This window comes from Globicephala melas, chromosome X, assembly GCF_963455315.2.
Source record: "Globicephala melas chromosome X, mGloMel1.2, whole genome shotgun sequence".
NCBI classification, from domain to species: domain Eukaryota; kingdom Metazoa; phylum Chordata; class Mammalia; order Artiodactyla; family Delphinidae; genus Globicephala; species Globicephala melas.
Genome location: NC_083335.1, coordinates 80,395,148 through 80,423,024, shown reverse-complemented (window position 1 = coordinate 80,423,024; position 27,877 = coordinate 80,395,148).

The following is a 27,877-nucleotide window of genomic DNA, read 5'->3' as shown; positions in this document are numbered from 1 at the left end:
AAGCAACCAAGTATGTGGAGAAATTTAAAAAAGCTACACAGAAGCTGATTCAAGACACATGCTCAAAAAAGGCCCAAGGAGATATTAAGCTTTTTCCTCATGCTTATCAGAAGCCTCAGAACCAAGGCCCAGCTGATTAGTGAAGAACTTCCCCAGCACAGAGCCAGTCTTCAAAGATTGAGAGAGTTGGCAGTTTCTTTTTCAAATGCCTAATTTTCAACAACAACGACAAAATTCCAAGGCACACAAAGAAACAGGAAAACATGGCTCATTCTAAGGGAGAAAAGTAAAGATGGCACCAGAAACCATCCCCGAAGACATGAAGGCTTCAGACTTATTAGACAAAGACTTTAAAACAACTGAATTAAATACGCTCAAAAAGCTAAAACAACAACAACAACAAAGAGAAGAACTAAAGGAAATCAGGACAATGATATATGATCAAAATAAGAATATCAACAAAGAGAAATTATAAGAAGGAAACAAAAATTCTGGAGTTGAAAACTATAACAACAGAATAGAAGCATTCACTAGGGAAGTTCAATAGACTTGAGCAAACAAAAGGAAAAATCAGTGAGCTTGAAGATAGGACATTTGAAATTAGTGAGTCTGAGGAGCAGAAATTAAAAAAAGAATGAAAACAATGAAGAGAGCCTAAGGGACTTATGGGACACAATAAAGCAGGCCAATATACGAATTATGGGAGTCCCAGAAAGAGACACGAGAAGGTGACAAAGAGATTTTTTGAAGAAATAATGGCTAGAAATCTGCCAAATGAAAAGAAAGATATGACTCTACAAGTCCAAGAACTCAACAAATGTCAAGGAAGATAAACATAAAAAAATACGTACCAAGAAATATAATTCAACTGTTGAAAGCTAAAGACAAAGAGAGAATTTTGAATGTAGCAAGTGAGAAGCAACACATAACTTATGAGTCTTCAATAAGATCATCAGCCAATTTATCAGCAGAAACCTCAGAGACCAGAAGACAGTGGAATAACATATTTAAGATGCTGAAAGAACTGTCAACTGAGAATCCTTTCTTTTTCATGTTTAAATGGACTTTATTCCCCTGACCACCACTTTATTGAGGTATAATTGACAAAGAAAATCATATATATGTAAAGTGCACAACTTGATGAGTTGATAAACACAAACATTGTGAAATGATTAACACAATCATTATTTAACACATCCATCACTTCACATATTTTTTTGTGTGTGGTGAGAATGTTTAAATGGAAAATAAATAGCTAGTGGGAAGCAGCCTCATAGCACAGGGAGATCAGCTCGGTGATTTGTGACCACCTAGAGGGGTGGGAAAGGGAGGGTGGGAGGGAGGGAGATGCAAGAAGGAAGAGATATGGGAACATATGTCTATGTATAACAGATTCACTTTGTTATACAGCAGAAACTAACACACCATTGTAAAGCAATTATACTCCAATAAAGAAGTTTAAAAAAAAGATCTACTCTCTTAGCAAATTTCCAGTATACATTAAATGTTATTAACTATAGTCATCTTGCTGTACATTAGACACCCAGAGTTTATTAATCTTATAACTGAAAACTTGTATCCATTGACCAGCGTATCCCCATTTTACTAATCTCCCAGCCCCCATTAATCACCATTTTACCCCCTGTTTCTATGAGTTTCACTTTATGGAGCCTAGGTCCACTGTTGGAGTCCCACCGTTAATATGCCTGTGATGTGTGGGGTGTGACCCTGCCATAGCAGCCTCATTCTTAGTGTGTTCACAGGGAATACAGCAGAGCTCTGGGATTGTACAAGCACCAGAGGGTTGCCCACATGTGGAAGCAGGGCTGAAATCTAAGCAGATTTCTGGTGGGTGTGTGACTTCAGCAGATTCATGCTGGTGGCTTTGTGAGTGCAGCACCTGGGAAAATGTGAGCTGATTACTGTGCTCTCATGGCTGAGTTGTGTTGGGTGCTAGCAGCAGCAGGCTTTGCAGGCACACATGCAGAAGCGAGGCTGAAATCTGAGCTGATTACCAGCATCCTCACAGTGGAGGAGGGGCCAAGGGCAGTGCCAACAACAGTGTACTTTGTGAGCAAACACACTGGGTGACAGGTGATGTCATAGAATTTTATGTCCTGAGGGGCAGCTCCTGGGGAGGAAAACACAGCAGCTCCTTTTCCAGTGGGAGTGCTCCAGTCCCACTTATCTCACACCATAGTGTAGAACTGGATCTGGGGACCTCTATTCCAACAACTGGGGAGCAAACCATGCTCCTGACAGAGCAAAGAGGGGGTCCCACCGAACATCCACTGCAGGCTTTGGTCACCACAACGCCAATCACACCACTAGCAAGGGAGTAATGAACAACACATTCTGAGAAAAGACATGGCAGGCATCCATATCAAATACAGCCCTTGCACCAAAATATTGAACTTACAGCCAACACAAGGATGTTCCTACATAAAAACAGCCCTTCAAGACCACAGTAGGTAAATATATCTCCTAAATTCATAGAGTCAGAGGAATATAAGTAAAAGGAAAAGGCAGAGGAACCACTTCCAATTAAAAGAACAAGAGAAAGCCCCTGAAAGAACAATGAAACAGACCTCTCCAGTCTACTAGACCCGAGTTCAAAAAGGCTGTAATAAAAATGCTGAAGGAATTAAGAAAGACTATTGATAGAAATGCAGATCACTGTGACAAGGAACTAGAAATTATAAAGAGGAGCCAATCAAAATTAGACAACTCTACTGCCAAGATGAAAAACGAGCAAAAGGCAACAAATGAAAAACTAAATAATACAGAAGAACAATTCAGTGGTCTGGAAGATAGAATAATGGAAATTAAGCGGAACAGGAGATAGAAGCATATATATATATATATATATATATATATATATATATATATATATATATATATATATATATATATATATATATATATACACACACACATGCACCCGATACAGCAGCAATACAGAAAACACAGTCTTTTCAAGTGCTGATACAACATTCTCTAAGGTAGACCACATACTAGATCACAGAACAGCCATTTTAAATTTAAGAGGATTGTCATTATTTCAAGCATCTTTTCTGACCACAACAGTATGAAACTAGAAATCAACAATAGAAAGAAAAACAGGAAAAAGAACTAATGCAGGGAGACTAAACAACATGCTACTAAAAATGGGTCAATTATAAAATCAAAGAAGAAATCAGAAAATACCTTGAGACAAATGACAATGAAAACACAACCTTACAAAATTTATGGGGTAAAAGCAGTTCTAAGGGGAAAGTTCATAGTGATACAGGCCTTCCTCAAGAATAAAGAAAAATTTCAAATAAACAATCTAACCTACTACCTAAAAGACTTAGAAAAAACAACACACAAAATCCAAAGTCAGCAGGAGGAAGGAAACAATAAAGATCAGAGAGGAAATAAATAAAAATAGATATAAAAACAATAGAAAGATCAATAAAACCAAGAGATGTTATTTTTTAAAGGATAAACAAAATTGACAAACCTCTAGCTTGGATCACCAAGAAGAAAAGAGGATCCAAATAAACAAAATAAGAAATGAAAAAGGAGAAATAACATCTGATACCACAGAAATACAAAAAAAAAAAAAGAAAAAGAAAGAATACTATGAATAGTTATATGCCAACAAACTGCACAACCTAGAAGAAATGGACAAGTTTCTAGGAACAGGCAGGCTCCCAAAACTGATTCAAGAAGAAACAGATAATTGGAACAGACTGATCACTCAAAGCAAAATAAAATCTCTAATAAAATAACTTATTGCAAATAAAAATCCAGGACTGGATGGCTTCACTGGGGAATTCTACCAAACATACAAGGAAGAACTTATATCTATCCTTCTCAAAATATTCCAATGCATTGAAAGGGAGGGAACACTCCCAAATTCTATGAAACCACCATCACCCTTATACCAAAGCCAGACAAAGAAACTACAAAAAAAATTACATATACAATGGAATATTACTCAGCCATAAAATAGAACAAAATAATGCCATTTGCAGCAATATGGATGGACCTAGAGATTGTCATACTACGTGAAGTAGGTCAGACAGAGAAAGACAAATATCAAATGATATCACTTATATGTGGAATCTAAAACAATGGGTACAAATGAACTTATGTACAAAACATAAGTAGAGTCACGGATGTAGCAAACAAACTTATTGTTACCAGGGGATGGGGAGGGGGAGGGATAAATTGGGAGATTGGGATTAACATATACACACTACTATATATAAAATAGAGAACTAATAAAAACCTGCTGTATAGCACAGGGAACTCTACTTAATACTCTGTAATGGCCTATATAGGAAAAGAATCTAAAAAAAAAAGAGTGGATATAAGTATATGTATAACTGATTCCCTGTGCTGTACACCTGAAACTAACACAACATAGTAAATCAATTATACTCTGATAAAAATTAAATAAAAAATTACAGGCCAATATCTTTGATGAATATAGATGCAAAAATCCTCAACAGGGCTTCCCTGGTGGTGCAGTGGTTGAGAGTCTGCCTGCCAATACAGGGGACACAGGTTCATGCCGCGGTCCGGGAAGATCCCACATGCCATGGAGCAGCTGGGTCTGTGAGCCATGGCCGTTGAGCCTGCGGGTCTGGAGCCTGTGCTCCACAACGGGAGAGGCCACAGCAGTGGGAGGCCCACGTATCGCAAAAACAAAAACAAAACAAAACAAAAATCCTCAACAAAATATTAGGAAAATGAATCCAGCAATAATAAAAAGGACCATGCACCATGATCAAGTTGGGTTTATTCCAGGGTCACAAAGATGGTTCAACATATGCAAACCAATTAATGTGATACACCATATTAACAGAAGGAAAGACAAAAACCACATGATCATCTCAATAAATGCAAAAAAGCATTTGACAGAATTCAATATCCATTCATGATAAAAACTCTCACCAAAGTGGGTATAGAGGGAACATATCTCAACATAATAAAAGCCATTTATGACAAACCCACAGTCAACATAATCCTCAATGGTGAAAAGGTGAAAGCGTTCCCACTAAATTCAGGAACAAGTCAAGGATATCCACTCTCACAATTTCTATTCAACATAGTATTTAAGTTCTAGCCCCAGCTGTCAGACCAGCAAAAGAAAAAAAATATCCAAATTGGAAGGAAAGATGTATAACTGTCACTATCTGCAGATCACAAGATACTCTATATAGAGAACCCTAATGTCTCCACACAAAAACTATTAGAACTAACAAATGAATTAAGCAAGGTAGCAGGATACAAGATTAATATACAGAGATCTGTTGGATTTCTTTATACTAACAATGAAATATCAGACAGAGAAAGTTTAAAAAATCTTGTTAAAATCATGTCAAAAAATAAAATATCTGGGCATAAACTTAAGCATGAAGTGAAAGAACTATACTCTGAAAACTATAAAGCATTGATAAACGAAATTGAATATAACTCAAAGAAATGGAATGATATCTCATGCTCTTGGATTGGAAGAATTAATTAATGTTAAAATGGCCATATTACCCAAAGAAATCTACAGATCTAATGTAAGCTTAATCAAAATACACATGACATTTTTCACATACCTAGAAGAAATCATCCTAAAATTTATATGGAACCACAAAAGACCTAGAATTGCCTAAACAATCACGAGAAAAAACAAACAAAGCTGGAGTCATAAGTCTTCCAGGCTTCAGATGATACTACAAAGGTACAGTAATCAAAGCAGCATGGTATAGGCACAAAAGCAGAAATATAGATCAACGCAACAGAATAGAGAGCTCAGAAATAACCCCATGTAACTATGGTCAATTAATCTACAACAAAGTAGGCAAGAATGCACAATGTAGAGAAGACCATCTCTTCAACAAGTGGTGTTGGGAAAGGTAGAAATGTAAGTCATGTAAATTAATGAAATTAGAACACTCCCTGACATCATACAAAAATAAACTCAAAATGGTGTAAAGACCTAAATATAAGTCATGACACCTTAAAACTCTTGGAAGGGAACATAGATAAATCCTTCTCTAACATAAATCGTAAAAATATTTTCTTAGATTTGTCTCCCAAGGCAAAGAAATAAAAACAAAAGTAATCAAATGGGACCTAATTAAACTTAAAAGCTTTTGCACAACGAAGGAAACCATCAACAAAATGGAAAGACAATGCATGGAATGGGAGAAAATATTTGGAAATGATATCACTGATATTGGGTTAATATCCAAAATATAAAAACAGCTCATACAATTCAATACCAAAAAAACAAACAAACAAACCCGCAAACAGCACAATAAAAAATGGGCAGAAGACCTACATAGACAGTTTTCCAAAGGAGACATACAGATGGCTAACAGGCAACTGAAAAGATGCTCAACATCGCTAATTATTAGAGAAATGCAAATTGAAACCACAATGAGGTATCACCTCACAACAGGCAGAATGGCCATCTTATTAAAACGTCTACAAATAGTAAATGCTGGAGAGCATATGGAGAAAAGGAAACCCCTCTAAACTCTTGGTGGTAATGTACATTGGTGAAGCTACTATGGAAAATTGTATGGAGGTTCCTTAAAAAAACTGAAAATAGAGCTACCATATGATCCAGCATTTCTACTCCTATGTATATAATCAGAAATAACAAAAACTCTAATTTGAAAAGATACATGTATCCCAATGTTCATATGAGCACTACTTACAATAGCCAAGACATGGAAGCAACCCAGTGTCCATCCACAGATGATTGGCTTAAGAATATGTGGTATATATGTCAATGCTACTCTATCACTTTGTCCCAGCTTACACTTTCCCCTCCCCGTGTCCTCAAGTCCATTCTCTATGCTTGCAACTTTAATCCTGTCCTGCCCCTAGGTTCACAAGAACCATTTTTTTTTTACATTCCATATACATGTATTAGCATATGGTATTTGTTTTTCTCTTTCTGACTTATTTCACTCTGTAAGACAGACTCTAGGACCACCCACCTCATTACACATAATTTCATTTCATTTCTTTCTATGGCTAATATTCAATTGTATGTATGTGCCACATCTTCTTTATCCATTCACCTGTCAATGGACACTTAGATTGCTTCCATGTCCTGGGTATTGTAAGTAGTGCTGCAATAAACATTGTGGTACACGTGATGTAATACCTCATTGTAGTTTTGATTTACATTTCTGTAATGATTAGGGATGTTGAGCATCCTTTCATGTGTTTGTTGCCAATCAGTATATCCTCTTTGGAGAAATGTCTATTTAGGTCTTCTGCCCATTTTTGGATTGGGTTTTTTTTTTTTTTTATATTGAGCTGCATGAGCTGCTTGTATATTTTGGAGATTAATCCTTTGTCAGTTACATCGTTTGCAAATATTTTCCCCATTCTGAGTGTTGTCTTTTCATCTTGTTTATGGTTTCCTTTGCAGTGCAAAAGCTTTTAAGTTTCATTAGGTCCCATTTGTTTATTTTTGTTTTTATTTCCATTTCTCTAGGAGGTGGGTCGAAAAGGATCTTGCTGTGATTTATGTCATAGAGTGTTCTGCCTATGTTTTCCTCAAGAGTTTTCTAGTGTCTGGCCTTACATTTAGGTCTTTAATCCATTTTGAGTTTACTTTTGTGTATGGCATTAGGCAGTGTTTTAATTTCATTCTTTTACATGTAGCTGTCCAGTTTTTACAGCACCACATACTGAAGAGGCTGTTTTTCTCCATTGTATATTTTTGTCTCCTTTATCAAAGATAAGGTGATCATATGTGTGTGGGTTTATCTCTGGGCTTTCTATCCTGTTCCATTGGTCCATATTTCTGTTTTTGTGCCAGTACCATACTGTCTTAATTACTATAGCTTTGTGATATAGTTTGAAGTCAGGGAGTCTGATCCCCCCCAGCTCCATTTTTCTTTCTCCAGATTGCTTTATGTATTCCGGGTCTTTTGTATTTCCATATAAATTGTGAAATTTTTTGTTCTAGTTCTGTGGACAATGCCATTGGTAGTTTGATAGGGATTGCACTGAAGCTGTAGATTGCTTTGGGTATTATAGTCATTTCCACAATGCTGATTCTTCCAATCCAAGAACATGGTATATCTCTCCATCTCTTTGTATCATCTTCAATTTCTTTCATCAGTGTCTTATACTTTTCTGCATACAGGTCTTTTCTCTCCTGAGGTAGGTTTTATTCCTAGGTATTTTATTCTTTTTGTTGCAGTGATAAATGGGAGTGTTTCCTTAATTTCTCTTTCAAATTGTTCATCATTATTGTATAGGAATGGAAGGTATTTCTGTGCATTAATTTTGTATCCTGCTATTTTACCAAATTCATTGATTAGCTCTAGTAGTTTTCTGGTAGCATCTTTAGGATTCTCTATGTATAGTAACATGTCACCTGCAAACAGTGACAATTTTACTTTTTCTTTTCTGATTTGAATGCCTTTTATTTCTTATTCTTCTCTGATTACTGTGGCTAAAACTTCCAAAATTATGTTGAATAACAGTGATCATGAGACTGGGCAACCTTGTCTTTTCCTGATCTTAGAGGAAAAGGTTTCAGTTTTTCAACATTGAGAACGATGTGGGCTGTGGGTTTGTCATATATGGCCTTTATTATGTTAGGTGAGTTTCCTCTATTCTTTCTTCCTGGAGAGCTTTTATCATAAACCGGTGTTGAATTTTGTCAAAAGCTATTTCTGCATCTTTTGAGAAGATCATATAGTTTTTATCGTTCAGTTTGTTATTATCACATGGATTGACCTGTATATATTGAAGAATCCTTGCATTCCTGGGATAAACCCCACTTGAGCATGGTGTAAGATCATTTTAATGGGCTGTTGGATTCTGTTGCTAGTATCTTGTTGAGGATTTTTACATCTATGTTCATCAGTGATATTGGCCTGTAGTTTTCTTTTTTTGTGGCAACTTTGTCTGGTTTTGGTATCAAGGGGATGGTGGCTTGATACCACCATCAAGATGGGAGTGCTCCTCCCTCTGCTATATTTTGGAAGAGTTTGAGAAGGATAGGTGTTAGCTCTTCTCTAAATGTTTGATAGAATTCCCCTGTGAAGCCATCTGGTCCTGAGCTTTTCTTTGTTGGAAGATTTTTAATCACAGTCTCAATTTCAGTGCTTGTGATTGGTTTTTTCTATATTTTATATTTTCTATATCTTCCTGGTTCAGTTTCAGAAGGTTATGCTTTTCTAAGAATTTGTCCATTTCTTCCAGGTTGTCCATTTTATTGATATATAGTTGCCTTTAGTAATCTCTCATGATCCTTTGTATTTCTGCAGTGTCAGTTGTTACTTCTCCTTTTTCATTTCTAATTCTGTTGATTTGAGTCTTCCCCCTTTTTGTCTTGATGAGTCTGGTTAATGGTTTATCAATTTTGCTTATCTTCTCAAAGAACTAGTTTTTAGTTTCATTGGTCTTTGCTATCGTTTCCTTCATTTATTTTTCATTTATTTCTGATCTGAATTTTATGATCTTTCCTTTTGCTAATTTTGGTTTATTTGGTTCTTCTTTCTCTAATTGCTTTAGGTGTAAGGTTACATTGTTTATTTGAGATATTTCTTGTTTTTTGATGTAGGATTTATTTGCTATAAACTTCCCTTTTAGAACAGCTTTTGCAGCATCCCATAAGTTTTGGGTCATCGTGTTTTCATTGTCATTTGTCTCCAGGTATTTTTTTTTTTTTTTGCGGTACGCGGGCCTCTCACTGTTTTGGCCTTTCCCATTGTGGAGCAGATGCTCCGGACGTGCAGGCTCAGTGGCCATGGCTCACGGGCCCAGCCTCTCAGTGGCATGTGGGATCTTCCTGGACTGGGGCACGAACCCGCGTCCCCTGCATCGGCAGGCAGCTTCTCAACCACTGCGCCACCAGGGAAGCCCTCTCCAGGTATTTTTTGACTTCATCTTTGATTTCTTCAGTGATCTCTTTGTTATTTAGTAGTGCATTGTTTAGCCTTCATGTGTTTGTATTTTTTACAGTTTTTTTCCTGTTATTGATATCTATTCTAATAGCGTTATGGTTGGAAAAGATACTTAGCATAATTTCAAATTTGTTAAATTTACCAAGGCTTGATTTGTGACCCAAGATATGATCTATCCTGGAGAATGTTCCATGAACACTTGAGAAGAAAGTGTGTTCTGTTGTTTTTGGATGGAATTGTCCTATAAATATCAAATAATTCCATCTTGTTTAATGTATCATTCAAAGTTTGTGTTTCCTTGTTTATTTTCATTTTGGGTGGGTGATCTGTCCATCGGTGAAAGTGGGGTTTTGAAGTTGCCTACTATGATTGAGTTACTGTCGAGTTGTCCTTTTATGGCTGTTAGCGTTTGCCTCATTTATTGAGGTGCTCCTATGTTGGGTGTATAAATATTTACAATTGTTATATCTTCTTCTTGTATTGAACCCTTGATCATTATATAGTGTCCTTCTTTTTCTCTTGTAAGAGTCTTTATTTTAAAGTCTATTTTGTCCGATATGAGAATTGCTACCCCAGCTTTCTTTTGATTTCCATTTGCATGGAATATCTTTTCCATCCCCTCACTTTCAGTGTGTATGTGTCCCTAGGTCAGAATTGGGTCTCTTGTAGACAGCATATATATGGGTCTTGTTTTTGTATCCATTCAGTCAGTGTATGCCTTTTGATTGGAGCATTTAATCCATTTACATTTAAGGTAATTTTTTTGGTTTGCTTTTCCCTAGCTTTATTAGATGAAATTGATGTATAATATTGTTTAAGTTTAAGGTTTACAGTGTTTTGATTTGATACACTTATATTGCAAAATAATTACAATAATGGCATTAGCTAACACCTCCATCACGTCACATAATTTTTTTTTAATTCATAGGTTTGCACCTGTTGAAATGATTTCTTTCTTTCTTTCTTTAATTTTTACATCTTTATTGGAGTATAATTGCTTTACAATGGTGTGTGGTTTCTGCATTATAACAAAGTGAATCCGTTATACATATATATGTATTCCCATATCTCTTCCCTCTTGCATCTCCCTCCCTCCCACCCTCCCTATCCCACCCCTCTAGGTGGTCACAAAGCACCGAGTTGATCTCCTTGTGCTACGTGGCTGCTTCCCACTAGATACCTATTTTATGTTTGGTAGTGTATATATTTCCATGCTACTCTCTCGCTCTGTCACAGCTTACCATTCTCCCTCCCAGTATCTTCAAGTCCGTTCTCTAGTAGGTCTGTTTCTTTATTCCTGTCTTACCCCTAGGTTCGTCATGACAATTTTTTTCCTTAAATTCCATATATATGTGTTAGGATACGGTATTTGTCTTTCTCTTTCTGACTTACTTCAATCTGTATGAAAGACTCCAGGTCCATCCAACTCACTACAAACAGCTCAGTTTCATTCCCTTTTATGGCTGAGTAATATTCCATTGTATATATGTGCAACATCTTCTTTACCCATTCATCCAATGATGGGCACTTAGGTTGTTTCCATCTCCAGGCTATTGTAAATAGAGCTGCAATGAAAATTTTGGTACATGACTCTTTTTGAATTATGGTTTTCTCAGGGTATATGCCCAGTAGTGGTATTGCTGGGTTATATGGTAGTTCTATTTGTAGTTTTTTAAGGAACCTCCATACTGTTCTCCATAGTGGATGTACCAATTCACATTCCCACCAGCAGTGCAAGAGTGTTCCCTTTTCTCCACACCCTCTCCAGCATTTATTGTTTCTAGATTTTTTGATGATGGCCATTCTGACTGATGTGAGATGATATCTCATTGTAGTTTTGATTTGCATTTCTCTAATGATTAATGATGTTGAGCATTCTTTCATTTGTTTGTTGGCAGTCTGTATATCTTCTTTGGAGAAATGTCTATTTAGGTCTTCTGCCCATTTTTGGATTGAGTTGTTTGTTTTTTTTGTTATTGAGCTGCATGAGCTGCTTGTAAATTTGGAGATTAATCCTTTGTCAGTTGCTTCATAAGCAAATATTTTCTCCCATTCTGAGGGTTGTCTTTTGGTCTTGTTTATGGTTTCCTTTGCTGTGCAAAAGCTTTGAAATTTCATTAGGTCCCATTTGTTTATTTTTGTTTTTATTTCCATTTCTCTAGGAGGTGGGTCAAAAAGGATCTTGTTGTGATTTATGTCATAGAGTTTTCTGCCTATGTTTTCCTCTAAGAGTTTGATAGTTTATGGCCTTACATTTAGGTCTTTAATCCATTTTGAGCTTATTTTGTGTACGGTGTAAGGGAGTGACCTAATGTCATACGTTTACATGTACTTGTCCAGTTTTCCCAGCACCACTTATTGAAGAGGCTGTCCTTTCTCCACTGTATATTCCTGCCACCTTTATCAAAGATAATGTGACCATATGTGCGTGGGTTTATCTCTGGGTTTTCTATCCTGTTCCATTGATCTATCTTTCTGTTTTTGTGCCAGTACCATACTGTCTTTATTTATTTATTTTTTTATGGTATGTGGACCTCTCACTGTCGTGGACTTTCCCATTGCAGAGCACAGGCTCCAGACACACAGGCTCAGCGGCCGTGGCTCACGGGTCCAGCCACTCCACGCTATGTCGGATCTTCCCGGACCGGGGCACGAACCCGTATCCCCTGCATCAGCAGGCGGCCTCTCAACCACTGCGCCACCAGGGAAGCCCCTATTTTTTATTTATTTAGCATACTGTCTTGATTACTGTAACTTTGTAGTGTAGTCTGAAGTCAGGGAGTCTGATTCCTCCAGCTCCATTTTTCGTTCTCAAGATTGCTTTGGCTATTTGGGGTCTTTTGTGTTTCCATACAAATTGTGAAATCTTTTGTTCTAGTTCTGTGAAGAATGCCAGTGGTAGTTTGATAGGGTTTGCATTGAATCAGTAGACTGCTTTGTTTAGTAGAGTCATTTTCACAAGTTGACTCTTCCAATCCAAGAACATGGTATATCTCTCCATCTATTTGTATCATCTTTAATTTCTTTCATCAGTGTCTTATAATTTTCTGCACACAGTTCTTTTGTCTCCTTAGGTAGGTTTATTCCTAGGTATTTTATTCTTTTTGTTGCAATGGTAAATGGGAGTGTTTTCTTGATTTCACTTTCAGATTTTTCATCATTAGTGTATAGAAATGCCTGAGATTTCTGTGCATTAATTCTGTATCATGCTACTTTACCAAATTCATTGATTAGCTCTAGTAGTTTTCTGGTAGCATCTTTAGGATTCTCTATGTATAGTATCATGTCATCTGCAAACAGTGACAGCTTTACTTCGTCTTTTCCGATTTGGATTCCTTTTATTTCCTTTTCTTCTCTGATTGCTGTGGCTAAAACTTCCAAAACTATGTTGAATAAGAGTGGTGAGAGTGGGCAACCTTGTCTTGTTCCTGATCTTCGTGGAAATGCTTTCAGTTTTTCACCATTGAGGACAATGTTGGCTGTGGGTTTGTCATGTATGGCCTTTATTATGTTGAGGACAGTTCCCTCTATGCCTACTCTCTGCAGGGTTTTTATCATAAATGGGTGTTGAATTTTGTCAAAATCTTTCTCTGTATCAGTTGAGATGATCATATGTTTTTCTCCTTCAATTTGTTAATATGATGTATCACATTGTTTGATTTGCGTATGTTGAAGAATCCTTGCATTCCTGAAATAAACCCCACTTGATCGTGGTGTATGATCCTTTTAATGTGCTGTTGGATTCTGTTTGCTAGTATTTTCTTGACGATTTTTGCATCTTTGTTCATCAGTGATGTTGGCATGTAGTTTTCTTTCTTTGTGACATCCTTGTCTGGTTTTGGTATCAGGGTGATGGTGGCCTCGTAGAATGAGTTTGGGAGTGTTCCTCTCTCTGCTATATTTTGGAAGAGTTTGAGAAGTATAGGTGTTAGCTCTTCTCTAAATGTTTGATAGAATTCACCTGTGAAGCCGTCTGGTCTTGGGCTTTTGTTTGTTGGAAGATTTTTAACCACAGTTTCAATTTCAGTGCTTGTGATTGGTCTGTTCATATTTTCTAGTTCTTCCTGATTCAGTCTTGGCAGGTTGTGCATGTCTAAGAATTTGTCCATTTCTTCCAGGTTGTCCATTTTATTGGTATAGAGATGCTTGTAGTAATCCCTCATGATCTTTTGTATTTCTGCAGTGTCAGTTGTTACTTTATTTTCATTTCTTTTCTTTTCTTTTTTTTTTTTTTTTTGCAGTACGCGGGCCTCTCACTGTTGTGGACTCTCCCATTGTGGAGCACAGGCTCCGGACGCACAGGCTCAGTGGCCATGGCTCAAGAGCCAGACCTCTTCGTGGCATGTGGGATCTTCCCTGACCGGGGAACGAACCCGCGTCTCCTGCATCGGCAGGCAGACTCTCAACCAATGCGCCACCAGTGCAGCCCTCTTTTTCATTTCTAATTGTATTGATTTGAGTCTTCTCACTGTTTTTCTTGATGAGTCTGGCTAATATTTTATGATTTTTGTTTATCTTCTCAAAGAACCAGCTTTTAGTTTTATTTAACTTTGCTATCATTTCCTTCATTTCTTTTTCATTTATTTCTGATCTGATTTTTATGATTTCTTTCCTTCTGCTAACTTGGGTTTTTTTTGGTCTTCTTACTCTAATTGCTTTAGGTGCAAGGTTAGGTTGTTTATTTGAGATGTTTCCTGTTCCTAAAGGTAGGATTGTCATGCTATAAACTTCTCTCTTAGAACTTCTTTTGCTGCATCCCATAGGTTTTGGTTCGTCGTATCTCCATTGTCCTTTGTTTCTAGGTATTTTTTGATTTCCTCTTTGATTTCTTCAGTCATCACTTCATTATTACGTAGTGTATTGTTTAACCTCCATGTGTTTGTATTTTTTACAGATCTTTTCCTGTAGTTGATATGTAGCCTCATAGCATTGTGGTTGGAAAAGATACTTGATATTATTTCAATTTTCTTAAACTTAGCAAGGCTTGATTTGTGACCCAAGATATGATCTATCCTGGAGAATGTTCCATGAGCACATGAGAAAAATGTGTAGTCTGTTGTTTTTGGATGGAATGTCCTATAAATATCATTTAAGTCCATCTTGTTTAACGTATCATTCAAAGCTTGTGTTTCCTTGTTTATTTTCATTTTGGATGATCTGTCCATCAGGGAAAGAGGGGTGTTAAAGTCCCCTACTCTGAATGTGTTACTGTCGATTTCCCCTTTTATGGCTGTTAGTATTTGCATCATGTATTGAGGTGCTCCTATGTTGGGTGCATAAATATTTACAATTGTTATATCTTCTTCTTGGATCGGTCCCTTGATCATTATGTAGTGTCTTTCTTTGTCTCTTGTAATAGTCTTTATTGTAAAGTCTATTTTTCTGATATGAGAATTGCTACTCCAGCTTTCTTTTGGTTTCCATTTGCGTGGAATATCTTTTTCCATCCCCTTACATTCAGTGTGTATGTGTCTCTAGGTCTGACGTGAGTATCTTTTAGACAGCATATATATGGGTCTTGTTTTTGTGTCCATTTAGCCAATCTGTGTCTTTTGGTGGGAGCATTTGGTCCATTTACATTTAAGGTAATTATCGATATGTATGTTTCTATTCACATTTTCTTAGTTGTTTTTGGTTCATTATTGTAGGTCTTTTCCTTCTCTTGTGTTTCTTGCCTAGAGAAGTTCCTTTAGCATTTGTTGTAAAGCTGGTGTGGTGGTGCTGAACTCTCTCAGCTTTTGCTTATCTGTAAAGTTTTTAATTTCTCCATGAAATCTGAATGAGATCCTTGCTGGGTAGAGTAATCTTGGTTGCAGGTTTTTCTCCTTCATCACTTTAAATATGTCCTGCCAGTCCCTTCTGCCTTGCAGAGTTTCTGCTGAAAGATCAGCTGTTAACCTTATGGGGATTCCCTTGTGTGTTATTTGTTGTTTTTCCATTGCTGCTTTTAATATGTTTTCTTTGTATTTCATTTTTGACAGTTTGATTAGTATGTGTCCTGGCATTTTTCTCCTTGGATTTATCTTGTATGGGACTCTCTGTACTTCCTGGAAATGATTAACTCTTTCCTTTCCCATGTTAGGGAAATTTCCACCTATAATCTCTTCAAATGTTTTCTCAGTCCTTTTCTTTTTCTCTTCTCCTTCTGGAACCCCTATAATTCGAATGTTGTTGCATTTAATATTGTCCCAGAGGTGTCTGAGTCTCTCCTCAGTTCTTTTCATTCTTTTTTCTTTATTCTGCTCTGCAGTAGTTATTTCCACTATTTTATCTTCCAGGTCACTTATCCGTTCTTCTGCCTCAGTTATTCTGCTATTGATCCCATCTAGAGTATTTTTCATTTCATTTATTGTGTTGTTCATCCTTGTTTGTTTCATCTTTAGTTCTTCTAGATCCTTGTTAAATGTTTCTTGCATTTTATCTATTCTATTTCCAAGACTTTTGATCATCTTTACTATCATTATTCTGATTCTTTTTCAGGTAGCCGGCCTACTTCCTCTTCATTTTTTAGGTCTGGTGGGTTTTTATCTTGCTCCTTCATCTGCTGTGAGTTTTTCTGTCTTCTCATATTACTTATCTTACTGTGTTTGGGTTCTCCTTTTTGCAGGGTGCACCTTTGTAGTTTCTGTTGTTTTTGATGTCTGTCCCCAGTGGCTAAAGTTGGTTCAGTAGGTTGTGTAGGCTTCCTGGTGGAGGGGGCTAGTACCTGTGTTCTGGTGGATGAGGCGTGATCTTGTCTTTCTGGTGGGAACGTCCACATCTGGTGGTGTGTTTTCGGGTGTCTGTGGACTTATTATGATTTTAGGCAGCCTCTCTGCTAATGGGTGGGGTTCCTGTCTTTCTAGTTGTTTGGCATAGGGTGTCCTGCACTGTAACTTGCTGGTCGTTGTGTGAAGCTGGGTGTTGGTGTAGAGATGGAGATCTCTGGGAGATTTTTCCCTATTTGATATTACGTGGAGCTGGGAAGTCTCTGGTTGACCAGTGTCCTGAAGTTGGCTCTCCCACCTCACAGGCACAGCACTGACCCCTTGTTGCAGCACCTAGAGCCTTTCATCCATGCGGCTCAGAATAAAAGGGAGAAAAAGTAGAAAGAAAGAAAGAAAGAAAGAAAGAAAGAAAGAAAGAAAGAAAGAAAGAAAGAAAGAAAGAAAGAAAGAAAGAAAGAAAGAAAGAAAGAAAGAAAGAAAGAAAGAAAGAAAGAAGGAAAGAAAGAGAGACAAAGAGAGACGGAGGGAGGGAGGGAGGGAAAAAAGCAAGGAAGGAAGGAAGGAAGGAAGAAAGGAAGGAAGATAAAATAAAATAAAATAATGTAAGATAAAATAAATTTATTAAAATAAAAAATAATTATTAAGAGAAAAAAAAATTTAAAAAAGAAAAAAAAAAACCCAAAAAACAAAACAAAAAAAACCATGGATAGAACCCTAGGAGAAATGGTGGAAGCAAAGCTATACAGACAAAATCTCACACAGGAGCATACACATACATACTCACAAAAAGAGGAAAAGGGGCAAAAATCATAAATCTTGCTCTCAAAGTCCACCTCCTCATTTTGGGATGATTCGTTGTCTATTCAGGTATTCCACAGATGCAGGTTACATCAAGTTGATTGTGGAGCTTTAATCCACTGCTTCTGAGGCTGCTGGGAGAGATTTCCCTTTCTCTTCTTTGTTCTCACAGCTCCCGGGGCTCAGCTTTGGATTTGGCCCCGTCTCTGCATGTAGGTCGCCGGAGGGCGTCTTTTCTTTGCTCAGACAGGATGTGGTTAAATGAGCAGCTGCTTCGGGGACACTGGCTCACTAGGGCAGGGCGGAGGGAGGGGTACCGAGTGGGGGGCGATCCTGTGACGGCAGAAGCCGGCGTGACGTTGTACCAGCCTGAGGCATGCTGTGCGTTCTCCGGGAGAAGTTGTCCCTGGATACCGGGACCCTGGCAGTGGCGGGCTGCAGAGGCGCCCAGGAAGGGAGGTGTGGATAATGACCTGTACTCACACACAGGCTTCTTGGTGGCGGCAGCAGCAGCCTTAGCATCTCATGCCCGTCTCTGTGGTCCACGCTTTCAGCCACGGCTCACGCCCGTCTCTGGAGCTCCTTTAAGTAGCGCTCTTAATCCCCTCTCCTCGAGCACCAGGAAACAAAGAGGGAAGAAAAAGTCTCTTGCCTCTTCAGCAGGTCCAGACTTTTCCCTGGACTCCCTCCCAGCTAGCCGTGGGGCACTAACCCCCTGCAGGCTGTGTTCACGCCGCCAACCCCAGTCCTCTCCCTGTGATCCGACTGAAGCCCGAGCCTCAGCTCCCGGCCCCGCCTGCCCTGGCTGTTGAGCAGACGAGCCTCTCGGACTGGTGAGTGCCAGTCGGCACTGATCCTCTGTGTGGGAATCTCTCCGCTTTGCTCTCTGCACCCCTGTTGCTGTGCTCTCCTCCGTGGCTCCAAAGGTTTCCCCCTCTGCCACCCGCAGTCTCCACCTGCGCAGGGGCTTCCTAGTGTGTGGAAACCTTTCCTCCTTCACAGCTCCCTCCCACTGGTGCAGGTCCCGTCCCTATTCCTTTGTGTCTGTTTTCTCTTTTTTTCTCTTGTCCTACCCAGGTACGTGGGGGAGATTCTTGCCTTTTGGGAGGTCTGAGGTATTCTGCCAGCGTTCAGTAGGTGTTCTGTAGGAGTCGTTCCACGTGTAGATATATTTCTGGTGTATCTGTGGGTAGGAAGGTGATCTCCGCGTCTTACTCTTCCGCCATCTTCCCCTCGTCAATTTTTTTAAACATCTTTATTGGAGTATAATTGCTTTACAATGGTGTGTTAATTTCTCCTTTATAACAAAGTGAATAAGTTATACAGATACATATGTTCCCATATCTCTTCCCTGTTGCGTCTCCGTCCCTCCCACCCTCTGTATCCCACACCTCTAGTTGGTCACAAACCACCTAGCTGATCTCCCTGTGCCATGCGGCTGCTTCCCACTAGCTATCTATTTTACGTTTGGTAGTGTATATATGTCCATGCCACTCTCTCACTTCGTCATAGCTTACCCTTCCCCCTCCCCATATCTTCAAGTTCATGCTCTAGTAGATCTGTGTGTTTATTCCCGTCTTACCCTTAAGTACTTCATGACAATTTTTTTCTCTCTCAGATTCCATATATACGTGCTAGCATATGGTATTTGTTTTTCTCTTTCTGACTTACTTCACTCTGTATGACAGACTCTAGGTCCATCCACCTCACTACAAATAACTCAAATTCGTTTCTTTTTATGGCTGAGTAATATTCCATTGTATATATGTGCCACATCTTCTTTATCCACTCATCTGTTGATGGACACTTAGGTTGCTTCCATGTCCGGGGTATTGTAAATAGAGCTGCAATGAACATTTTGGTACATGACTCTTTTTGAATTATGGTTTTCTCAGGGTATATGCCCAGTGGTAGGATTGCTGGGTCTTATGGTAATTCTATTTGTAGTTTTTTAAGGAACCTCCATACTGTTCTCCATAGTGGCTGTATCAATTTACATTCCCACCAACAGTGCAAGAGTGTTCCCTTTTCTCCACGCCCTGTCCAACATTTATTGTTTCTAGATTTTTTTAATGATGGCCATTCTGACTGGTGTGATATGATATCTCATTGTAGTTTTGATTTGCATTTTTCTAATGATTATTGATGTTGAGCATTCTTTCATGTATTTGTTGGCAGTCTATATATCTTCTTTGGAGAAATGTCTATTTAAGTCTTCTGCCCATTTTTGGATTGGGTTGTTTGTTTTTTTGTTATTGAGCTGCATGAACTGCTTGTAAATTTTGGAGATTAATCCTTTGTCAGTTGCTTCATTTGCAAATATTTTCTCCCATTCTGAGAGTTGTCTTTTGGTCTTGTTTATGGTTTCCTTTGCTGTGCAAAAGTCTTTAAGTTTCATTAGGTCCCATTTGTTTATATTTCCATTTTTCTAGGAGGTGGGTCAAAAAAGATCTTGCTGTGATTTATGTCAGAGTGTTATGCCTATGTTTTCCTCTAAGAGTTTGAAAGTGTCTGGCCTTACATTTAGGTCTTTAATCCATTTTGAGTTTATTTTTGTGTATGGTGTTAAAAAGTGTTCTAATTTCATACTTTTGCATGTACCTGTCCAGTTTTCCCAGCACCACTTTTTGAAGAGGCTGTCTTTTCTCCACTGTATATTCTTGCCTTCTTTATCAAAGATAAGGTGACCATATGTGTGTGGGTTTATCTCTGGGCTTTCTATCCTGTTCCATTGATCTATGTTTCTGTGTTTGTGCCAGTACCATACTGTCTTGATTACTGTAGCTTTGTAGTATTGTCTGAAGTCAGGGAGCCTGATTCCTCCAGCTCCATTTTTCATTCACAAGATTGCTTTGGCTATTCGGGGTCTTTTGTGTTTCCATACAAATTGTGATAAGTTAATTTTTGATAGGTATGTTCCTATTACCATTTTTCTAATTGTTTTGTGCTTGTTATTGCAGGGCTTTTCCTTCTCTTGTGTTTTCTGCCTAGAGAAGTTCCTTTAGCATTTGTTGTAAAGCTTGTTTTGTGATGTTGAATTCTCTTAGCTTTTGCTTGTCTGTCAAGGTTTTAATTTCTATGTCAAATCTGAATGAGATCCTTGCCAGGGAGAATAATCTTGGTTGTAGGTTTCTCCCTTTCATCACTTTACATATGTCCTGCCCCTCCCTTCTGGCGTGCAGCCTTTTTGCTGAAAGATCAGCTGTTAACCTTATGGGCATTCCCTTGTATGATTTTTGTTGCTTTTCCCTTGATGCTTTTAATATTTGTTCTTTGTATTTAATTTTTTATAGTTTGATTAATATGTGTCTTGGCATGTTTCTCCTTCGATTTAGCCTGTATGGGACTCTCTGCACTTCATAGACTTGATTGACTATTTTCTTTCCCATATCAGGGAAGTTTTCAACTATAAACTCTTCAAATATTTTCTCAGTCCCTTTCATTTTCTCTTCTTCTTCTGGGATCCCTATAATTCTAATGTTGGCATGTTTAATGTTGTCCCAGAGGTCTCTGAGACTATCCTCAATTCTTTTCATTCTTTTTTCTTTATTTTTCTCTGTGGTAGTCATTTCCACAGAGACCTTTATTCCCCATTTCCATTTATTTTATCTTCCTGGTCTCTTATCCATTCTTATGTCTCAGTTATTCTTCTACTGATTCCTTCTAGAGAATTTTAAATTTCATATTATTGTGTTGTTCATCATTGTTTGTTTGCTCTTTAGTTATTCTGGGTCCTTGTTAAACGTTTCTTGTATTTTCTCCATTTTGTTTCCAAGATTTTGGATCATCTTTACTATCATTACTCTGAATTCTTTTTCAGGTAGGTACCCTATTTCCTGTTCATTTGTTTGGTCTGGTGGGTTTTTACTTTGCTCTTTCATCTGCTGTTTAATTCTCAGTCTTTTCATTTTTCTTAAGTTCCTGTGTTTTGGGTCTCCTTTTTTCTGGCTGCAGGTTCGTAGTTCTGGTTGTCTTTGGTATCTGTCCCCAGTGGGTACGTTTGGTTCAGTGGGTTGTGTAGGCTTCCTGGTGGAGGGGACTCATGCCTGTATTCTGGTGGATAAAGCTGGATCTTGTCTTTCTGGTGGGCAGGACCACGTCTGGTGGTGTGTTTTCGGGTGTCTGTGGCCTTATTATGATTTTAGGCAGCCTCTCTGCTAATGGGTGGGGTTGTGTTCCTGTCTTGCTAGTTGTTTGTCATGGGGTGTCCAGCACTGGAGCATGCTGGTTGTTGAGTTGAAGTGGGTCTTAGCGTCTAGACAGTGATCTCTGGGAGAGCTCTCCGTGAATGATATTACATGGGGCTGGGAGGTCACTGCTGGACCAATGTCCTGAACTTGGCTCTCCCACCTCAGAGGCTCAGGCTTGACACACAGCTGGAGCACCAAGACCCTGTCAGCCACACAGCTCAGAAGAAATGGGAGAAAAAATAGGAAAAAAATTAAAATAAAGTTATTAATATAAAAAATTTAAAAATATTTTTAAAATTAAAAAATAGGTAAAAAAAGAAAAGAGCAACCAAAGCAATAAAGAAATCCACCAATGATAATATGTGCTATAAACTATACTAAGATAAACTTAAAAATCAGTAACTAGTCAGTCACATACAGCAAACCCCAAGCCTACAGTTGCTCCCAATGTCCACCACCTCAATTTTGGGTTGATTTGTTGTCTATTCAGGTATTCCACCGATGCAGGGTACGTCAAGTTGATTGTGGAGTTTTAATCCGCTGCTCCTGAGGCTGCAAGGAGAAATTTCCCCTTCTCTTCTTTGTTAGCACAGCTCCTGGCAGTCACCTTTGGACTTGGTGCCATCTCTGCATGTAGGTCGCCCTCTGGCGTCTGTTCTTCACCCTGAAGCGAGGGGGTTAAAGGAGCGGCTGATTAGGGGGCTCTGACTCACTCAGGCTGCGGGGAGGGAGCAGTACGGAATGTGGGGTGAGCCTGTGGTGTCAGAGGCTGGTGTGATTTTGCAACAGCCTGAGGTGTGCCGTGTGTTCTCCCCATAAGTTGTCCCTGGATCATGGGACCCTGGCAGTGGTGGGCTGCACAGGATCCTGGAAAGGGAGGTGTGGATAGTGATCTGTGCTTGCACACAGGATTCTTGGTGGCTGCAGTAGCAGCAACAGCATTTCATGCCCATTTCTTGTGTCTGTGCTGATAGCCGCAGCTCAGGTCCATCTCTGATGCTTCTTTAGGTGGTGTTCTGAATCTCCTCTACTTGCTCACCTCAAGACAATGGTCTCTTGACTCTTAGGCAGTTCCTGACTTTTTCCCAGACTCCCTCCCAGTTAGGTGTGGCACACTAGTCCCCTTCAGACTGTGTTCACATAGCCAACCCTAGTCCTCTCCCTGGGATCTGACCTCCAAAGCCCGACCCTCAGGTCCCAGCCCCCACCCACCCTGGCAGGTGAGCTGACAAGTCTCTCAGGCTGCTGAGTGCTGGTCGGCACCGATCCCCTGTGTGGGAATCTCTCCACTTTGCCCTCTGCACCCCTGTTGCTGCGCTCTCTTCTGTGGCTCTGAAGTTTTGCCCCCGCCCACACCCTGACTCCTCCAGTGAAGGGGTTTCCTAGTGTGTGGACACTTTTCCTCCTTCACAGCTCCCTCCCAGAGGTGCAGTGTCCATCCTTATTCTTTTCTTTCTGTTTTTTTTTTTTTTTGGCCCTGACCAGTTACGTTGGGAGTTTCTTGCCTTTTGGGAAGTCTGGGGTCTTCTGCCAGCATTCAGTAGGTGTTCTGTAGGAATTGTTCGACATGTAGATATATTTTTGATATATTTGTGGGGAGGAAGGTGATCTCCATGTCTTACTCCTCCGCCATTTTGTAGGTCCTCTATATCCATTGTATATGTTTTGATTGGAACATTTATTCCATTTACATTTAAAGTAACTATTGATGGTTATATACTTACTGCCATTTGTTAATTGTTTTTTTATAAGAAAAAAAATTTATTGATGTTAAGAATATTTTATTTTTTAATTATATAATATTGCAAAACTTTTAAAGACAGCTTAGAATGGGCCTCTTTTTTCAATGTAAAATGTGTTATAATACTGTTAATTGTTTTCTGTTTTTTGTTGTAGTTCTTTTTGGTTCCTTTCACATATAGAATTATTGTATATTTAATAAATAGAAATATAATAATAATTTTATATTGATGTTCTTTTAAGTTCAAATGCATTCTAACCACCCTCTCACTTTTAATGTTTTTTATGTTGTATTTTATATATTTTTGTTTTGTGTATCCCTTATATACTTATTGTGGATATAGTTAATTTTACTAGTCTTGTGTTTTAACCTTCCTACTAGCTTTATAAGTGGTTGATCTACTACTTTTACTGTGTGTTTGTCTTTACTAGTGAGATTTTTCCTTTCATAATTTTTATATTTCTAGTTGTGGCCTTTCCTTTTTTTTTTTTTTTTTTTTTGCTTAGAGAAGTCCCTTTAACATTTCTTGTAAATTTGGTTTTGTGTTGCCTAACTTGTTTAGCTTTTGATTTTCTGTGAAACTCTTTACCTCTCCTTCAAAATCCTTTCATGCCACTCTTCTGGCCTGTAGAGCTTCTGCTGAAAAGTCAGCTCATAGTCTTATGGGAGTTCCCTTGTACCTAACTAGTTGCTTTTCCCTTGCTGCTTTTAATATTCTCTTTTTATCTTTAACTTTTGCCTTTTAAATTACAATGTATCTTGGTGTGGTCCTCTTTTGATTGATCTTATTTGGGACACTCTGTGCTTCTTGGACCTGGATGTCTGTTTCCTTTCTCAGACTAGAGATGTTTTCAGCTACTATGTCTTCAAATATATTTTATGCCCCTTTCTGTCTTTTCCTTCAGAAATCCCTATAATGCGAATTTTAGTACACTTGAAATTTTCCCAGAGTTCTCTTAAACTGTCCTTATTAAATTTTTTTTTCTGTTCAGCTTGAGTGCTTTCCCCTACTCTGTCTTCCAGTTCACTAATCCATGCCTCTATATCATCTAACCCACTGTTGACTCCTTCTAGTGTATGTTTTATTTCAGTTATTGTATTCTTCAGCTCTGTTTGGTTTTTCTTTATATTTTCTCTTTCCTAACTTCTCACTGTGTTCGTCCATTCTTCTCCTGAGTTGTCTGAGCATCTTTATGATCATTACCTTGAAATGTTTATCAGGTAGATTGCTTATCTCCACTTCACATAGTTTTTCTTCTGAGGTTTTATCTTGTTCTTTCTTTTGCAACATATTCTGTCACCTCACTTTGTCTAATTTTCTGTTTTTATTTCTATGTATTTGATAAGTTGGTTCCATTCCACAATCTTAGAGAAGTGGCCTTATGTAGGAGATGTCCTATGTGTTCCAGCATCACACTCCCCTATGGTTACCAGAGCTATATGCTTTCAGGGTGCCCTCTATGTGAGCTGTGTTATCTCCTCTGTTGTGGTGAGCTGACTACTGTGGGCGCACTGGTAGGCATTGTTGCCCTATGGTTTGGTTGGTTGCCAGGCTCTGCCTAGTGTGGAGGCTGCTGGCTGCTGTTGGGCAGGGCTGGGTCCTGGCACAGCTGGTTGCACAACTTGGAGAGTTCTTGTTCTGGTGTCAGCCAACTGGTGGGCAGGCCTGGGTCACAAGGCTGCTGGCTGTGAAACCCTGGTGGTCTTAGGGCTAGTGCTGGCCCACTGGTGGGTGTGCCTGGTCCTGACACTGCTCCCTGTGGGACCTTGGTGCTCCTGGGGCATTGTCTGCCTGCTGATGTGTGGTGCCATAGCCCAGGGGGTCCTGGAGCTGGTAGCAACCCACCAGTGGGTGAGGCCATGTTCTGGCCCTAGTGTTGGCCCACTAGTGGGTGGAGATAAGTCTTGAGGATCTTACTACAGGGGGTTCCAGACCTGGTGTCAGCCCACTGGTTGGCAAGGCCAGGGCCCAAGGAGTCTTGGGGCTGCTGCTTACCCTCTGGTGTGTGAGGCCAGTCTCAGGGCTAGTGCTGACCTGCTGATAGGTAGAATGCATCCTGGAGTCTCTGGCTGTGGGGCCCTGGGGTCCTGGAGCTGAAGTAGGCTTGATGATGAAAGGGACTGTGGCCCATAGCATCCCATGGCAGATGCCCACCCACTGGTGTGTGAGGCTAGGTCCCAGAGCTGGTGTCAGCCTGATGGTGGTCAGAGCTGTGTCCCAATGGCTGGCTGTGGGGCCCCAGGATCCTGGAGCTAGTGTCACCAGTGGGTGGGAGGGGCCAGGTCCTGAGCCTTCTAGTGGATAGGGCCATGTCCTGAGGCAGCTGGGACCTCAGGGCTTCCTGCAACAGTCAGTCTGCTGGTGGTTGGAGCTGTTTCCCCACCTGGCTAACTGCTTGGCCTGGGGCATCCCAGAACTGGTGCTGATTGGCTGGTTGCTGTGGCTGGGTCTTGGCCCTAATATGCTAGAGAAGGGATTCCTAAAGGGGTTTTGCCAGCAGCAGTTCCCTCCTGGTAGAATGAGACCCTCAAAATGGCTACTGCCAGTGTCTATGTCTCCAGAAATAGTCCTAGTGGCCTCCTGCCTCTACAGAAGGCTCTCTAAGATCTGAAGTTTGTCTGACCCAAGCTCCCTCCAAATTACTGCTTTTGTGCTCGGTCTCAGAGCATGTGAGATTTTGTGTATACCCTTTAAGTACAGAATCTCTATTTTCTGCAGCCCTCTGGTCCTCCCAAAACTAAGCCCCACTGACCTTCAAAGTCAAAAGTTCTGGAGGTTCATTTTCCCAGTGCAGGACCTCTGGGCTCAGGAGTACAATGTGGAGGTCAGACCCCTTGCTCTTTTGGGAGAACCTCTTCAATTGTAATTATCCTCCCATTTGTGGGTCATCTACCCAGTGGTATGGTCTTGAGGTCTTGAGTATATTGTGTCTCTGTCCCTCCTACCCATCTCCTTGTGGTTCCTTCTTTATATCTTTAGTTGTAGAAGATTTTTCTGCTAATCTTCAGGTCGTTCTCATCAATACTTTCTCTGTAAATAGTAATTTTGGTGTGCCTATGGGGGGAGGTGAGCTCAGGGTCTTCCTACTCTGCCATCTTCAAATATGTGGAAATTAAAGAACACAGTCCTAATTAACCATTAGGAAATTATAAGAAAAATTAGAAAATACGTAGATAGAAGTAAAAACAAAAACACAATATACCAAAATTTATGCGATGTAGCAAAAGCAATCATAAGAGGAAAATTTATAGTGGCAAATGTCTACATTAAAAAAGGATGTCAAATCAATAACCTTACTTTACACCTTAAGGAACTAGGAATAGAAAAGAAAAATAAACCCAAAGCTAACAAAAGGAAGGAAATACTAAACATAACAGCAAAGATAAACAAAATAGAGAACAGAAAAACAACAGAGAAAATTGATGAAACTGGAAGTTTGTTCTTTGAAAAGGTGAACAAAATTGATAAACCTTTAGAGAAAAAGAGAGGACAAAAAAAGTAAAATATAAAATGAGAATATTACTACCAACCTTACAGAGATAAAAAGGATTATGAGAACAACTCAACAACAAAAAACAAATAAATAATGAGCAAATGACTTCAATATAAATTTAACTGAAGAAGATATACAAATGGCCAAAAAGCATATGAAAAGAAGCTTAACATCACTGATATTAGGGAAATGCAAATCAAAACTTCAATGATATCACCTCAAATCTACTAGGATTGCTATGATGAAAAATAACAATTGTTGGCAAGGATGTGAAGAAATTGGAAGTTTCGTACATAGCTAGTGCAAATGTAGAATGGTACAGATGATGTGGGAAACAGTATGGTTGACCTAAAAAAATTAAGTGTAGAATTATCACATGACCCAGCAAATCCACACCTAGGTATATACCCAAAATAATTGAAAACAGGTGTTCAAACAAAAACGTGTACATGTAGGTTCATAGCAGCACTATTTATAATAGCCAAAAGGTGGAAACAACACAAGTGTTCATCAAAATGTGGTATATTCATTCAATGGAATATTTTTCAGTCATAAATATGAATGATGTACTGATATACGACATAAGGTGTATGAACCTTGTAATCATTTTGCTATGTAAAAGATGACAGACACAAAAAGTCACATGCTGTATGATTCCTTTTATATGAAACATCCAGAAAATATAAAGCCTTAGATATAGAAAGCAGTTTAGTGGTTACCAGAAGCTGTGAGAGAAGGAATGGAGTGTGACTGCTAAATGAATTCAGGGTGTCTCTTTTGAGGTAATGAATATGTGGAACTAGATAGAAGTGATGGTTGCACAATGTGAATATACTATATGCTATTGTATCATATACTTTAAAATGATTAATTTTATATTATGTGAATTTTACCTCAAAAATTATAGAAGACTACATATATTTATGCAAATAAATTAGAAAACTGAGATGAAATGTATAATTTCCTAAGGAAATATGGATTATTAAAATTGACTTCATTAGGGATATAATGCTTA